This window comes from Pygoscelis adeliae, unplaced genomic scaffold (assembly GCF_000699105.1).
Source record: "Pygoscelis adeliae isolate BGI_AS28 unplaced genomic scaffold, ASM69910v1 Scaffold16, whole genome shotgun sequence".
NCBI classification, from domain to species: Eukaryota; Metazoa; Chordata; class Aves; order Sphenisciformes; family Spheniscidae; genus Pygoscelis; species Pygoscelis adeliae.
Window position 1 is genome coordinate 6,682,701 of NW_008825162.1, and position 17,239 is coordinate 6,699,939.

Sequence of the window (17,239 nt, forward strand, 5' to 3'; positions counted from 1 at the left end):
AGAGAGCATGAGGCTTCCCAGATTGCCTTCAAAACCAGCAGCATTTGGCCCATTACCATCCACACCAGGCTAATGTATTTTTAATAGTTCACCTCCTAAAGAGATACTGCAGGCCATGAGACACAAATTAGCCAGCCAGAATTGAGCGAGTTTGTGCTATGAGAAATTTCAGGGGAGGATGAAATAAATGAAAGTAGGATTACAAACTGGGTTTGGTGCTGTGGTGAGAGGAGAAAAATGTGCTCACGAAGCCCAGTAAAACTTTCTTTTTCTGGTTTATTAGGTGTTTGCAAAAGAGTCTCAGTTGCAAAGTACGACATGTTCTTTTTCTGAAGACTCATCTACAGCACAGAGGCTCTGATAAATCAGCTGCTTTCTTTTTTAGCCAACTATGCAGCGTATGGGAAGCTGAGGCTTGTATTATGGCTTTGTTAAAACATTAGATGCTGCCTGAAAGCTGCCATGTGAACTCCATTTTGAATGTATTTCAATGCAGGTTTTTACAATAGGAAAAATAAACACTTAGCAGCTCAGGAAACCAGAATCTAAAATACCGTAGACATGGATTTGTTTATTTGTTGCTTTCCTGCTATAGATCAGCCTGTCAGGATACCTCCTTCATGTAAATATTTAAGATCTACAACAAAACAATTCTGATAGAAAAAAAATTAAACTCTGAAAAGGAGAGAGGAAAAGGAGGATGCAGAGTTTTGTTTATTTAAAAAAAAACACGGATGTGGCTCTCTTTGGATCTATCAAGTGTATTCTTTGATGAAAAGGAGAAATATTCTGATTGTAAAGGTGTTACGTGTAGTGAACGGCACTTAGCTCCTTGAAACCACATGTTCTATAGATTCAAAGTTACCATATTCCTTTTTGGTTTTTTTATGGGGCCATAATTTTAGCTCTCAAAAGTCCACGTGAAAAACTGAAAATCCACGATTTGAGAACTAGAGAAGTTCAGAATAGTAGTCATCTGGAAGTCTCCTCTTTTCATGTTGGTAAAGTATAATGTTACTTCACGCCATTTGGCTGCAAATGTAAATTACACCTTTTTTCAGTTGTTAGGACAGGATAGAAAACCACATAATTCTAATGAGTCATAAATGTTTCACCATTTTTTTCTTCATTTAATTCATATGGTGCCAACACCTGTGAAAACAATCAGCATCATAGCTGTGTGCTCTACTTAAATTTGCTTTAGGGTATGCTTGAGTAAAAGCTTTTATATCTCATTTCTCTACATTATTAACAACATGATGCCCTGAATCATTCTATAATTTAAGTACGCTCATTTCATTCTCAGCTATTTTATTAGGACTAGAAAAGATGCTCAAAGACTACGACAGACTTAAAACAGACACAGACACACACACATACCCATTCTTGATTCTTACTGTAACAAAATATCTATAACAAGATCTTCACATTATTTTTATGTGCTTTGGCAGTTTTGCACCTTGAATTACAAATCTAAACTGCTAGTACAAGAGCCATACTACAAAGCTTTCTCCCAAAAGGCTTTGCAACCATTGCTCTAAGGTGAGTTCATTTCATGAGAGCGGCATCTGCAGTGAACTAAATTTTAACCTATTGCCAAAGAAAAACACATCTTGTTTTCCAATGGGAAGAGCAGTGGTTGGAAGCCTAGTTCTGGAGTCACTAGATGGTGCCAGAGAGGAATACACATTGGTAACGCTGCAGTCTTGCTTTACTTAGAGCTGGGCAATGGGGTGGTTATGTTAATCTACAGCAGAAGCGCACCAGCTAAAGGGTAGGATTTTCAAGAGTACTAGGGGTGAGATTTACAAACACACTTCAGTGTCTGAAGAAACAACGTAGTGACTGGAGAATACAGAAAAGAGCCTAAATCCTATTGACTTTCAGTGGACATCAGGCCTCTGACCACCTTAGAAACCCTTGGTGACTCCACCTGGCATCTATGTAGCCCTAAATGACTTCAAACAGAACAATTTGCAAAGGGTTTTTACCTACAATTTTATAACATAAGGAAAGGAGGTACTGAGCTCTCCCTACATTTCAATGGGATTGCAGCTTAAACTTCCTCTATAAAATTCCCCATCTAAACCCGGTACAACTTAATAAATATAGATGAGTGAGCATAGTGCATTAAGCTGGAAGGTGCAGAGACCATGATATTTCTCAAAAAGATCCTTTCCCAAAACGTGTCCAAAACGTACATTCCAGTGTTAAACAGCACATTACAAGTAACTATCCAGGGCCAATTTGTGATCAGGAAGGAGGCCAAAGCCCAGCTGATAAATGCTTCAAGCAAAATGTTTGCAGTTGTGATTCATTGCAATAACTTCCATTGTAATCCCGAGGTGGGGATATGCTCCAAGTAGCTTAAACCAGCTAGCTCGAATACTGAGAGCAGCGCAGGCTTCAGCGGGGTCTTGGGTAAGGGGGCTCAGACTGTCACAACTGAGCAACGTAAGTCAACCAAGCTAGTTAATTTAAAGCTCCTGAACTGCAGCCTTCTCTCTGCACTGAAGCACAGTCCAGCCTGCACACGAGGACAACGTGAGGGCTGAGCTGACCACTCCCTTCTGTGTCTACAGAATTTCAACACTGACTTTGAGGTGATTAAAAATAAAGCGGTCTGATAGTCATTTCAAATGCGGTTATTCCAGTAATCTGTACATTTTCACATGGTGTGTCACATTAAAAAAAAAAAAAAAAGATCTACCCTCAGTTTCTTAATGCCTAAGAATCTAAGCCTGTGATTATGCACCAATGCCCTTACTGGCAGTTTGCACAAAAGATACCAACAAGCACTAGTCGGAGGATGAATTTTCCTTTTTCTGTGCTTCTTTTCAGACTTCTTCTTAAGAGCTCTTCCACCCAGACATGGGACTTTAAGGAAGTGGGGGGGGAAGCATGGAAACCAATCCTACTCACAGAACACCTATGGGTATATCTATTTCACTGACAACACTATGCACCAGACCCAGTGTCATTCAGTGCCAGACTGGAACACACAGCAATGTGACTAGACGACAGTGAATCTCATCCAATCCTATCTACATATTTCGACGCCCTCCATTTGCTGGGACCAAAAAACCAACCGCCTCTTCCAATTTCACCTCTTTCTAACCTTCTTCCTCTCGGTCTACCAGATTTCGCTTTGAAAGCCTAAATGAAAATCCTTGTGATTTAGACAGAAACTACCTTCACCTTTATGGGAAAGAGGTTGTCCTTGCAGAATCCATTCAAAAGGCCACTCAGCATAGCAGGGCTGTGCTTGCTTTACGTTGTTTAATTCTCAGTAGTTTACTCAGCTGAAGGTCTGTTTGATTTGAATTGCTGCTAGGGTTTAGAAAATATGAAAGAAATATATTTTTGAAATTTTGCTAAAATTATTCTCCATGTTCTTGAAGACATCCAGACTTCCTGACCAATACAGTACCCATGAGATGCAGCATTTTCCATGGTGCCATACGTGCATTCTTAACTTCGAAATGGAACAAGAAGGGAATATTTATACTGGCTGTAACTTAATTTAATTAAATGAACTAATTAAAATACAAAAGCTCTCTCAAGCTAGGAGGTCCTGAAGCAAAGAACAGAAGAGAATGAGCTTTACCTTTCTTTCTCAATAAAACCAATCTCTGTTATTGAAATGTTCAACTAAAAATCAGATTTTTTACTTATGGGAATACTCATTTTCCTGACTGTAAGCTGCAAATCTCTCTTAGTTTCAGTTCTTCCGCTGTGAAGGCAGCTTCTGTGCTAGGAACTTTAGGAGGACAGCCTTGAAATGTTATTAATGAGAACTTACTGTATACTTCATATTTGATGTAGGTGCACTCTGCCTCCTAATGGAAGTTGCATGTGTTTTTCCCCAAGTATGCACTGGTAAGTAATGACCCATCATCAGGCAGTGACTGATGACAATTGATCATATGGCCATCTACAGCAGCAAGAAATTAGAGTAATCTCTCAAGAGAATAATCAGAGAACAATTTTCCAGGGTCACTACTAGCAAAGAAGCTTGCTGAAGAAGAAAACAGACTCGGTCTTCACTCTGGATTTTGTTTTCTCTCCTGGATTTCATTTTATACACAAGGTTTACATTTGTTTTTAGAACATTTTATGAGGCAGACTGAAATGTTAAGGGGATTAAGGAATGGGAGACAGTCTTTCACCTCCAAGTCTTCAGTTCAACTCCGGCGCAGGTTAGTAATGAACAAGAAGTATTTACCATCGCTGTTCAGTGTCTATGCAAAATGGATTGGTGGTTCTGGCTCACTTCCTAGCAATAAATGTGCATGCCACAACTGGCAACTCCGTTGCCATTCTCAGCAGACAGAGCCAAGAATTAAATGAAGCATGGGAAGCGAAGTTACCTCTCCCCCACTACAGGCCAGGGTGGAGGCACATTGGCAGGAAAAGCCTTCTCTGCTGCTGCCTGAGCAGGGCTGTGCCACAGTCGAGCACAAAGACATCAGTATCGTGGACTGTCAAACTAGCACCTTTTTCAGGAACTGAATTTACTAATTTTCTTAAAAATAAAAAAAATAAAAAAAGATTCAGATGCCGTCTAGTGTGGGGCAGATCGGTGACTCAGACAGGGCCATGTTCTCCCTTATGCTAAAGTGTAGATTAACCTGCCATTATAAAGAGATTGAAACTTGATGTAAATGCAATGGATTCCCACTACACAGGGCTTCTTTGTCCTGCCAGGGACACGGCCCTAGGACAGAAAAAAAACCAGGACCTTTTTCTTCCCAGTAATCACATGACAGATCATTTCTCAGTCTAGGAGACTTTGACTCATTGACACCAGAACCCACTAGACCAGGAAGTTTGTTTTTCCTTATACCATAAACTTAGAGTAATTCCACTGAAATAAATGGAGTCAACCACCCACACGGAGCAGCATAAAAGGGAGCAGAACATGCCCCATTCTTTATCTGGCCAATACCGGAAAGAAAAAGTGACTAACACAAATTATAAAATGCCAACACGCTGCTGTTCTGAGGGCATCAGCACCATCAACAGGAAGGGCACCGAACATCCTTGCACATGATTACAGCAAGAAAAGGACGCAACCTAGGCCTTTAGCCTTGGAGTGATTTTACCATTGAACAGTGCTGAATGAAAAATGCATGAAATTTATTCTAAAAATACCAAGATGGGTCAAGAGAATAATGATCTCAGTCTATGCAGCTAGGTGAATTTATGGTGATGCCATCTTTTATATTTCACAGGATATTCACTATGGACCCTAAAATTTCCATAGGTTTAAACACTTTATTTATCCGTATTTTATTACCACTGTAAACATAATTATCACAGCATCTTCATGCTGAAAGTGATTGATAGATTTTGTTACTTGCTTGTCAAGATGCTCATGTTCACTGTATTCAGCCATCACACCAACCCAGAGACCGATGACTGTGCTAGCCTATTAATAAAAGTCTATTACAGTACATTGATGCTACTTCTCTCAAACAATATTAATGCAAGCCCTGCGGCAAGAGCCATATTTTTAACTTGCAACAATACAATGAGGCCTATTTCATTACAATTATTAACCCTTTTACATTTTACTCAGACTGTCCATTCTTAGCCATAAAGAACAATCACAAAGTCTTCTCGCTTGTTATTTTCCATTGTTTTAAAAAGATGTTGTTCGCCCAGCCCAAGATTTCAAAAGCAATCGGTGATTTTCAGTACCTACACTTGAAGCTGATAAAATTGAGACAATATAAAGTGCAGGTGATTTTATGAAATGCTGAGTAGCTACCTTTCAAAAATAAAAGAATCACAAGTTGACAACTCAGAAACTGAAGGACTCAAGACCAGTCACTGATTGTGAAGATCTTGTCTGTTAGAGCTCAACTGGCAGCAGGCAATGCATGAAAGGTATTTCCCCAAATAATGACATAGCAAAGCAAAATAATAATAATAATAATAATAATAATACCCCACCCAAACCCCAAACTCTTGAACAGGCTCAAAGTTCTAAATGCAATATGTTGGCAGAAGTATTTTTTCTGGTTATCAAGCAGGACAGCGTATTTTTCTATAAATGCTTCTCTAGGATGAATTTGTTGCACCTTCCATCACTGGAGTTTTGGCTTGATTCAAAGATATTCAAACTGAAATGTGTTGATCCTGCTCTAAAGAAGCCAAATTATTAAGATACTCTCGATACTTCAAGATGGGGGGGGAGGGAATCAGCCTGCAAGTAAGGAAAACAACAAATGGATAAAAGATACTGATCTTTTAATACCAACCAACTTTTTTTTTAAGCAGAACTTGAATCAGCCTATAGTACTAGAACTTCCATAGTGACTTAATAGTATTTTAAAAAGACAGCCCCAGAAAACAATAAATCTTCTGACTCTGTCCAACAAAATGCTTACAAAGTGTTTAACTTCAAGCATGGGAGCAATATCTTTTAGTTTTCTTTGGTGAAGATACTTATCTTGCAGCAGTTAAGCATGTGCTTAATTGTTTCACTGTGTGTCAATAACCTTATAAAAACCTACAAGGTTTTTATATGAAATAACATCAGTTCTTTTGTTTGCAAAATACATGCAATTTCCAGAAAATCTAGGTTCAGCAATCATAATCTGAATTACCGCGCTTAGATCCTCAGCCTGCACAAAGCACTGGCGCTCCACTGACTTTAACCGAGCCTACAGCCCATTGAAGATACAGCCTCAGGACCCCAAACAGTGCTGTTAGTCTTAACGGCTCTCAAAGGCTGAAGACTTGGAGCTCAGTCAGAGCGGTTGTGCTGGATTTAGTGGTAATGGCTTAAGAGGTTACCTCTCCCAGCTGTCTGCAGCGGTCCCCCACCAGAAGCTGAAACAGAGCCATCAGAAAGCAACATGGTCCAGCCCTCATCCATACAGCTCAGAGCCAGCACATTAAATTTAACTGCCAATGGTCTGCAGACTATGACAGTTGATAAACTGGCACTTGCTTGCATCTGCTGCCTCCGCTAGTAGGGTGGACGACCGTGGGGCAAAGTGGCAGGGTAGACGTTAAGGGCGGTAACCCCTTCCTCCACCCTGACAAAATTAATAGCACTTGTTTGCCAGAGCCCTAATCTGCTCAGAGTGGAACGATATGTTGAAAGAAGCAACTCCATTTAACTTCGTTTGGGGGGGAATGGAGAGAGAGGATTTTCTACATTTCGTGAGGCAGTGAATGGGAAAGAAGTAGTGTATATACAGTACCCCTTGTAATTTTAATTCACATTGCCCCCTCTCAGTGAATAAATCTTGTTAAACCTTATCCTCTCGGAGACCATCTGGATGAAAACTATTCAGGAAACGTCACCATTGGTACAAGAACTTAAATCTCACCATAAATCTCAGCATGTCAAAGCCAAGCATGCACGCCTTAAAGAAACTCTGCAGCTGTGACTCGCTCAGAGTTGCAGACATGTGTGTGCAAACGGTGCCTCCCAAGAAACACATTGCCACATTTCGGTAACTCTTAAAAACAAATGAAGGCAAGCTCGGGGATTTTCTCATTTTCAGATAGCTTTGACTTTTTTTTATATAAAATAAACAAAATACTTTAATAAAAGCTACATAAAATTTACTACCCGATTAGAACTGTACTGGCTCAAATGATCTCCACCCTTGTCCTTATCTTTCTCTGATTACTTCTCCCTCTCTTCCAAAGTACATGCACTAATGTGGCAAGCTATGCTCAAAATCGGAAATCATGATTACTTTGCTCTGTAATCTGATTGCCTGTATAGTTAGACACCTGCCTTCCTGGCAAATTTCTTTACGGTAACAGGGTATGAGCAGGTTGGCCTTTTAAATGCCAGATACGGTCAAAACAGCTTTGATCTAAGCTCAGTGAGAACACTACTCTTATCCAACAGCAGATATTCTCCCCTCTCTCCACCCCAAGCCTAGTATAATTGTTTTTACAGAAAAGGATTTCATATTTAGTTCACCGATTTCAAAATATGGCAAAACATAATGCAAAAATTACAAGGCAATCCATCCAGTACGTGAAAAAACAGAAAAGTAACTAGGAAAATTAATCTAGGCTCAATGTTTTGACCAAAACAGTTTTTGGGATGAACGCAGGCTTGGTGAAACAAAAGGTTCTGCAAGTTTGTTTCATTTTCACTCACTTATTTCCATAAAGGAACAAAACTCAAAATATTTGAAAGGACTGAGATGATTCGCATTTGGTAATTTTAAAAAAATGTCTAAAAAAATTCAAAAGGAGCTTGTTTGGAAACATTTTTCAAGTAAGAAAAAACTTCTTAAACATAGGTAAATCCCAAGCAGAGCATTTCATTTTCATTTAAGCAAAATATTTTACTTGACCGAGACGGAAATTTTTTCAGTGTTGTGAATTCTGAAAAATTTTCACCTTAGAACTGCCAGACAACTTAACAATCAGTTACTTTTACACAATAAAACTAACTTAGGAGCCTGGGAATGGATTGATTAGATATGCTAGACAGAAACAAGTTTCATTGGCCCAAGCAATGGGATATTTCTGAGATATATCAACATACCGCAACTTTCTCCTGAAGGTTTCCTGATAAGTCAGCTAAGATCACTGGACCTCGCTCTTGAATTCAATACAGGTGATGATCCTGGTTTACTTTTGCAAGAAACTCAGTCTGTGAAGCTGCGTAACACCACTGCAAAACATCTCAGCTACCATCACAACAGCAGACATGACACTGGTTTGCTAACGCGGGTTCTTGTTCGACTATCTATAAAAAAAGAGGAGATCGATTACCCTTAGAGGTAAAAGGTGCTATCCAGACATGCGAAGACTACCCTGGTGGCTCCCTGCAAAGTAATCCATCCTTTCCCCACAAGTGCAGAGATACTCACCACTAAGAATTATCAGCCTCCCACTGGAGAGGCAATGTGTCTGGGCCTCAGTAAATGGGCTTCAGCATATGGTTGCCTAAGAACCGTAGAATGAACCAGGCATATTCCCCATAAAGGAAACATTTGCTAGCTCAGCATGAAAGATGAACGGCAATGTTTTGTTGTCATGCAAGGTGTATTGTTTCTTCTTTTTAAAGCTATATCCCATGCTGGGCTGTAATTCCTCCCACATGACTTTCTACACCAAACCGGGGAGCTAAATTAGGAAGGGGTACTGTTTTAGTCTGCCTGCATAGTCAACAGATGGGGACACGCGGGCTGAATTGCCCTCTGGAGCCGCGTATCACTTTCCAGCATCAATGGGGGAGCCTTGGGTGATTAGGTACTACCTTAGGTGCTTCAGTGATACGCTTGAAGCCAGGTGGCTCAAATCCAGGAGCAACTCTGCTGCTTCTCCTGTCCTAAACTGGTGCATGCTGTTGCTACATGTTGCAAAACAAATGGCAAATACTAACAGTTTTGGTGGAAGCGATAATGGTTAGTATAAAAGTTAGTGCTTTGGATCTAAACCTAGGATACTATTATTATTACAGAAATACAAACTGGTTTGTGTGTCCTTTAACTTCACTGTTTCAACTATGCAGTGCTGCATAACTGGACATATCGGGTGAGATTATTTTCACTTTTCATGGAAGCTTCACCCAGAGCTAGCCACTACTGGAAGCAAGACAGCAAATTTGCCAGGCCAACTTGCTGCTCAGGTACAGTAAATCAGTTGTTCCTATGGCAAGCAGTGTATTTATTTTTTTTTTTTTTCAATGCACAGTACATAGAAAGGATGACTCAAGCTGAGTTTCACAGGTGAAGTTCAGATGAGTTCAGATCTATTCAAGCCCTCTCAACGTTCCCATATGCTTGATTCAAGTCCAAACATTTAATTGTCAGCTCCAACAAAAACTTCCAATGAAGAAGCAGAGGAGGGGATTGTGAACTCTGCTTTCCAGCACTAAGGACTTGAGCACTTTTTTTTTTTTATAATCTGTCATTTGTACTTTTTCATACTAAAGGTGACAGTCTAATTCATATATGACCAACACCCATAAATCATGTTGGGGGGAGGAAATATTCATAAATCCATATCAAACAGCACCCAAATTATGACAAATGACATGGCAGTCATAAAATTGCACAAGCACAACTCACCAAGTCATTAATTTCATGGCCGTGGAAAATAAACAGACACATTTTTTTCGCAGCCCTAATAAATTTTAAAAAACTCAAAGAATGGTCCATCTGCTTCGAATAATTTTTAATTTCCTATTCTGTCTCGTTCCCATTAGCTATTCCACTGAGATATTTGCTAAATTCTTTCATTTGCCTCCTCCCATCTGTATTCAATTACTCTATTCCCAAATAGAGTTAGTTTTTCTTTCTCCTAAGCGCAGTACAAAATATCCCCACCTGTACCTTAAAGCAAATGTTATGTGTGTTTTATTATCTGTTAGACTCTATGAGTCATTCTAACTCGATTGCCTGTGCTGAAAGACTTGGAGGGCAATCTGATTTTGATGTTTTCTGGCTTTGGTGAAAAACACCTGCCTGATTCTCATAGCTAATCTATTAACTTGGTAAATGCCTCAACAGATGTTCTAGAATCAGCTAGGGATCAGGGTCTGTCCTCGTGACAGCGTCCGCTTGTAAGCTTGAAATATTTAAATGTTCAGAGATCAGAGGCCAATGATGTGTTTTGGGTACAAGCTTTCACTAAATCATATTTTTTCAGTCGGTCCCCAGAGTGCAATCCACATACAATAAGTGGCTGGAGCGTTCTGACTGAGCAGGCCAACAATACAGGCCTCCTTGAACTTTGAAGGGACATGAATTTCAAGGCAGCATTGGCTTCTTTCATTGAAAAATGGAACAAATTTTAGACTGCGCTGAAGCTGTTCTCTTTTAAGCTACACGTCTTTTTTCCAGTTCCTTTCCTTTCTTCCTAATGAAGCCCATTAAGAAAGTAAAAGCCTTGGCTTTAAGACCTGCCTTTCCAAGGGTAACTTAACGTCTCTGAGGAACCTGTTCTAAGCCATCATCCTCTGTTTGGGTCAGCACTGCTCTGCATGATTCACTTACTGTGCGCCTGATCCTCCAGCCTTGTTGCGTTGGTTTTAAGCCAGGCTTGCTCCACTGACTTTAAGCCATTCCACTCTATAATAGCCCCCGAGACTGCACAGACTGGCTGGGATCACCGAAGCAGAGCAGTCCCTTGAGAAGGCTTTACTCCTCCCATAGGAAGGGTGGGATAGATGTATGACATCAGTGTCAAGCCCACATGAATTCCCATTTTGCAGGTTAAGGCAGTTTTCTATCCAGCTAGTGCCACCAGAGCAACACAAATGAGAAAAGAAAGGCTCACAACACAGAAAACCCCATGGCCACTGCTGCCCCCTCTCTGCTTTCAGAAATGGCCCCTTGTCAATCAAAGCTGGACCTGAGGGGCTAAAAACGTTTATTGCTTTTGAGAGCTTTTGTATCATCTTGATTCTTGTAAGAAATGCTCAAGCTTGTAATAAAACATCCCAAACGATTCAACTTGAAACGGCTGCAAGCTTCAGTGCAAAATTTGTCTCAATGAGATCACAAGAGAGGCAGAACAACTAGAAATCGGGACACCTTTCCCTGACCTTCACTCACCACTTGACTGGTCACTTCACTTACCCTTTGTTTACCTCCACTTCTTCATCTGTTAAATGGGCTTTATTAATGCAAACTTACTTCGCTGTTTTGAAGCTTAATTAGTTAATGTTTGTAAAGTGTTTTGAGATCAATATGGTATTATTACTAACGTATTCAGAATCTCATCTCTGCTGCTATTTGCTCTTGGAGGCTTGACAAGAAGGCTTTCACTGTTCTACATCTTCAACAATCCTCAGAAGCAGCTCTGCTGTTAGAGCTCTCATATGAGTGATCAGCAGATGGAGTTGCAGCGAGAAGGGAAATGACTGATTCATACCGTTATTGCTGTTACACATGCTGCTTTCTAGAAGACAAAATAGAAAATATGAAGGGAGGGTTGATAACAAATACTTAAGCCTTTAAAGGAAGACACTGGAAGTACAGAGAACTGCTTATGTGTTATCTGAAATTATTGCATTTTTCAAAAGCATCCTGTTGGTATAGCCATCTTGTTAGCCTTCACGCCTGAGGAGTTGGAGAAAGGTTCTAAATGTGAGATGAGGGAGAAGAAAGAGAAGAAAGGGTCACTGGAAACGGTGTTCCCGTCTGAGGATCTATGGCAAGAAGCTTCATTAAGGAGGAAAAGGACATTTTCTGTCTGTAAACAAACGTGGAAGAATTGACCATACCTTACCTACTAGGAATAGTTTCTTCCTTCAGTTTTCAGGCTGTATCTCTGCTGAAATCAAATCTACTCCTCTCCTGTCACCGAGATATTAAAAAAATGGAACTGGTTACTGGAAAGATACAATAACAAAGCTTGATTTTTAAAGTATAATCCCTGCAAAATTCTCTTTATAAATTAGGCAGATATGTATACTCACTCTTCACTTCTTATCTATTTTGGCACTTTCAAAGTGGTATCTTTTTCAAAAAAATAAGAAGAAACAACGGGCCACGTCCTGGTCCAGTCCTGCGGGCACAAGTGACGCCTTGACCTGAAGAACACAGCTAGACTGTGCTGGCAAGAGAGAATGTCTGGGTAAGGGACAGCCAACAAAGCCAATTTTAACCCACGTGCCCCTGTTCACGTAGAAAATCTGACACCAGAGGCAGAAGTGGTATGATCAGTGCATGTTCCACAGGAACAAAACGTGGCAAATGCAAGCTTTTTCTTACAGCCTGTGCAACCTGGAGCTGACCTCCAGACTCAAGCATGGTTGCATGTCTACACCTCTCTTCTGCAAAGATTAACATTTTGGTTTGGGATCTTCTCTAATCCAGAACATTTTAAAACCTTTTGTCTGTATTCTACTCATTGTTTCTTCGGTAAGCATTTGAAAAAAGCTACCTTCCAGATTAACAGAACAAAGAGAATACATTTTTCATACCAGATACAGGCAGCTCCATTGACACAAGCTGTGTTGCATTTGTAGATCCTTTGGTACAAAGAGAGATACCTAAGTTATAAACCAGAATAATTAAATATGATGTTATAATAGCTGTCCACAGCAGAGGGTGCTAAGATTAAAGAGAACTGACCATAGAGTTAACATCTGGGGCAGTGGGAGCAGATTTACAGCAAGCAGGAGATGGAGGTTTGTTGATTAGCGGAGTAATAAAGACATTGGTTGACTCTTCATGAATGCTACCTCTGTTGCTTTTTTCTGAAATTCAGGCTTTTCATAAGAAAGGAGGTATGATGTCCAGAGCAGAAAAATGATGCGTGGTTTCTTCCATCAATAATTTTTCCCAGAAATTAAATTTAACACACACACTATTAAAAACAAATCAGATCAAACAAACAAGCAGACAGTGAACGTTCTCCTATATTCTGCCTTTTTTCCCCCCAGAATTCTTTTAATCAGTCTCAGGAAGATACATTTATCTCATGCCAAAAGCAGCCTGAAGTAAATAAAAGTGGAAAATTCAGAAATACTTCTGCCGGTGAAACTGGCTGTTACTTCAATGAAAACGAGGTATCTGGCTGATAGCTTAGCTTCCATTGTGTTTCGGTGAAAACACATCCTTGAATTTAGAGCTGTGTAATGACATTATTACGTTAAGCTTGTTATTTGAAAACAGACAAACTGCTCCAAAAATATTCTGCTACCAGACACATGTTTGGCTTCATCTCTTCAGAGATGACTGAACACGTCATTAAGTCCCCCCTCCCTATACTTACCTACCCCCCGGTTTTCACAGACTGTTAAGTTTGCTTGTGGGGCAGGGTGAAACAAAAAGAAGGGAAGAGGCAAGAGATGGAATACCAACAGCTCTGAAGTACGTGCCCGAGGGCCTGGAAAGCTCGCAAGTTTGAAAAGGGATTACCAAGCCTTTCGCTAGTGAGTCAAGCTGAACTCGGAGCAGGAGCAAGGGAAAATTTTTACCCTTTGATGAAATGCAGTGTCCTCTGTCAGTAGTTCTCAATCTTCCCCACACAAAGCAAGCCCTCCCGCACTCTCTGCTCCTTCACTCACGCCTCTGCAGAAAGCAGGCTTCTCTCCCACTGAGCCCAGGAGCAGAATTGGGGTTCTCTCTTTGAAACACCTTGTCATCCTCAGCATCAGCCCTCTAACCTACAAGACCTGAACAGAAATCAGACAAAGGTCAGAGGAGGGAGTAACTTTGTAACTGGAGTCACAGTGACCAACTCGTCTAATTTTAAGATGGAGCTGGAGAAGTTCACCTGTGACAGCAGACACGATGTCCAGTCCAGATCCATGTTCCTGTATGAAATAACTAGATTGCTTGTTAACCTGTAACAGTGAAAGGCTAAGAACTGGGAGGCCAAAATACCTTCTCCCTACTTGCCATGGATGTGTCTCTCTAGGTCAGGACCCCACCACACAAGCCCAGCAGCCCAGGTGAAACTTTTACGGCTGCCATCCATGCAGTCCCCATGCTGGGACTTTTCAACAACAGTAAGTTCAATGCAAATATCAAACAAACAACTGATAAAAGTAGTTTGTTTGATTAAATAAAAACAAAAAAAACTTTTTACAGGAATCAGAAATCCAGGGTGGTTTTCTGCTTGCTAGCTTTGACATCGGGGAACTCCTGATTTACACCAGAGGAAGTAGAAATCAGACTTGGGGAGAGAACAGATGGTTCAACAGTTCTGCTTAAAAGCACAAGATACTCACACTGGAGAAAGGCAAGAGGGAGAGGGGAAGGCTGGAAGACAGCCTTGCAGAAAAAAGCCCACATACACCGTGGCTGGCAACTTGTTGGGAAACCAGGATTTGACCATGAAAGCAGCTGAGGTGGCTCTCCACAGGCATCTACTTGTTTCAGTGGAAATTAGGAGGCTAAACTGGAGTTGGGCTCATCAGCATTTTGGAGGATCTGGACTTTATCACTTTGGTATAACCCAACACCTTTGTGCCTAAAGTCCCAGCTTCAAACTTGTGGCAAGATGAGAGGAACCTGGTTACTGATGACAAGCCAAAAAGAAAAGCACAGTAATACTCAAGTAGAGCATATACACAAGTCCTCAAGGCAGAATTGCTGTAACGACTGGCATCATAACACTGAGATTCATTTAGCTGCTATTCAATTATATATTCTTTTTTTCTTCTTTTCCCCTCCAAGTTACCAGTCTCACTAGGCACGAGTACTCACTGAAGAGTGAAGACAAGTAGTAAATAAAATGCAATGAAAGTTGGTTTACATCTCTTTTCATCCCCTCTATGCAGCTCCCTCAACCTTAAAATTTAGGGGAATAAAGACCAGGTTTTCTGTGCAGACAATGAAAAGTATATGCACTGAATGTCAATTCTATAGGAGAAAAAAGAAGAGACTGAAAGAAAGAAACCCATAAAAGGAAATGCACCACATTCTTCCACCCTCTACCCCAACAAATCCAATTAAACTTGCCAAGACACACACACATGCCGTCAATCATTCCAGATCCTATCCGCCCTATCAATATTTCAGCAGCATTTCACTCTCTTACTTTCCGGGACTATGCACACTCCACACAGCATGCACTCATTGTTCCCCGTGCTCCTTCCTTGCCCCTTTTAATCAGTCACAACAAGCCACATCCATTTTTTTCCCCGCACCTTATGCTACACCAAGCTAGCTGGGTTAGCTGGCACAGCAGCGCTTCTTTGTGCTTTATTGATGGTTTGTGGCTTTTTTTTTTTGTTTTTTTTTAAAACAGGAAAATGCAGGATGCAAAACGTGGCTGTTTACGTACAGAAGGACACCAACACAGAGGAATTATGCTCGTGCTTATAAAATAGTTTTGCTTATTGGGAAATACTGCTTTCCTGTTGTGGTGGTCTCATTTCAAAGAGCACAAGGAAAATGGACTGAAAACTTTAGAAAATTTCTGGTAACGTATGAGATCCAAAAGTCCCCCAGAGACCTATGTACCTGACACGGGCATTCTCAAAGCCTGCCCTAGACACAATACCATTATTAAAATAACTTCAGTAATTTGGACTTCTGCTTCTATGCAGGCTGTAGGGTTCTGGCTTCAGAACAGAACTAAATCTCCTTAACAGGAAAGGGAGGCACATGATGGCTTTTTCATCCTGCGTATCTTGTGCAGAACTAAGGGTGCTCTCAGGGCTGCCCTTGAGCCATGGACATACACAGCAACTCATTTTCAAAGATGAGGCTTATTTTGGGCGCGCTGGAAAGATCACAGCCATATCTTGTACCAGTATAATAATAGGTCTGTCGGCTTTCTCTTTAAATTCTCTCTTGATGTCACCAAGGGAAACGTATAGAAACCTAATCCGATAGAGGATTTCACTGACTATTGGGCTGCCGTTACTGACATTACAGGCAGTGACCTAAAGTGGCTCCAAAAGAATGACTGGGCTTGCAAGCAGGCAGTAGCTATTCCAGCTGAGCAATCTGTCGATATGAATTTTACCCTTTTCTAGTGTTCTCATGTCCTGAACCAAAAACGCTCCAGTGCTGAGTGGATTCCCAGCTTGAAGGTAAGCTCCTGCTGTGAGCTCCTATTCCATCCCTATGATGTTTTTCTCTTTTTCTGAAAGGCCTAAAGAGCTGACATTCCAGCCTAATGTCCATACAAGATGACTGGAGTGCACAAATTAAATGGCACAAAAATACACACGCTGGTGACCACTATGTGTGCTGGCACAGTCACCAGACAATAAAGACCAGTTCTGCAACTTGATATATCCAGTTCTGGATATGAGTAGATACTAGTGGATCAGCCTGTACTCTTCCTCAAATCCAAACAGAAACTGGAAAAGGTTAAATCTTTTCTCTCCTTTGCAAAGAGGATTTTTATCTTTCTGGAATCATAGCCTCTCACCTGCTGAGCTCTGATTTATGGGTCTAAAGGTGCTCTTTCAGGCTTCAAAGTCCCACCTTCTGTCTTCAAAATACGCTCCTAAAGAGTGTCTCTCGACACGACCACCCTAACCCCCAATAAAATTTCAACCTCTCTCTGCACAAAACGTGAATTCTAAGATTATAAAGTTTCTCATGCTATCAGTAAAAAAATTCAGAGATAAGGACTCATGGTTTAAATGCATCTTTTAGACAGAATGAATTTAAGCATTAACTTTTCAGCTTCAGTTTCATTAAATTATCAGGGAATGCTGAGCTTCCAGTAGCAGGAGAGAGTTCACCTGGATAGCATAACTTCATCTCCCATCATGGTGAGAACCGACAAGTACGCTCCCTTGGAGAATCTTGTTGTTCTTCCTCAGGCTGAC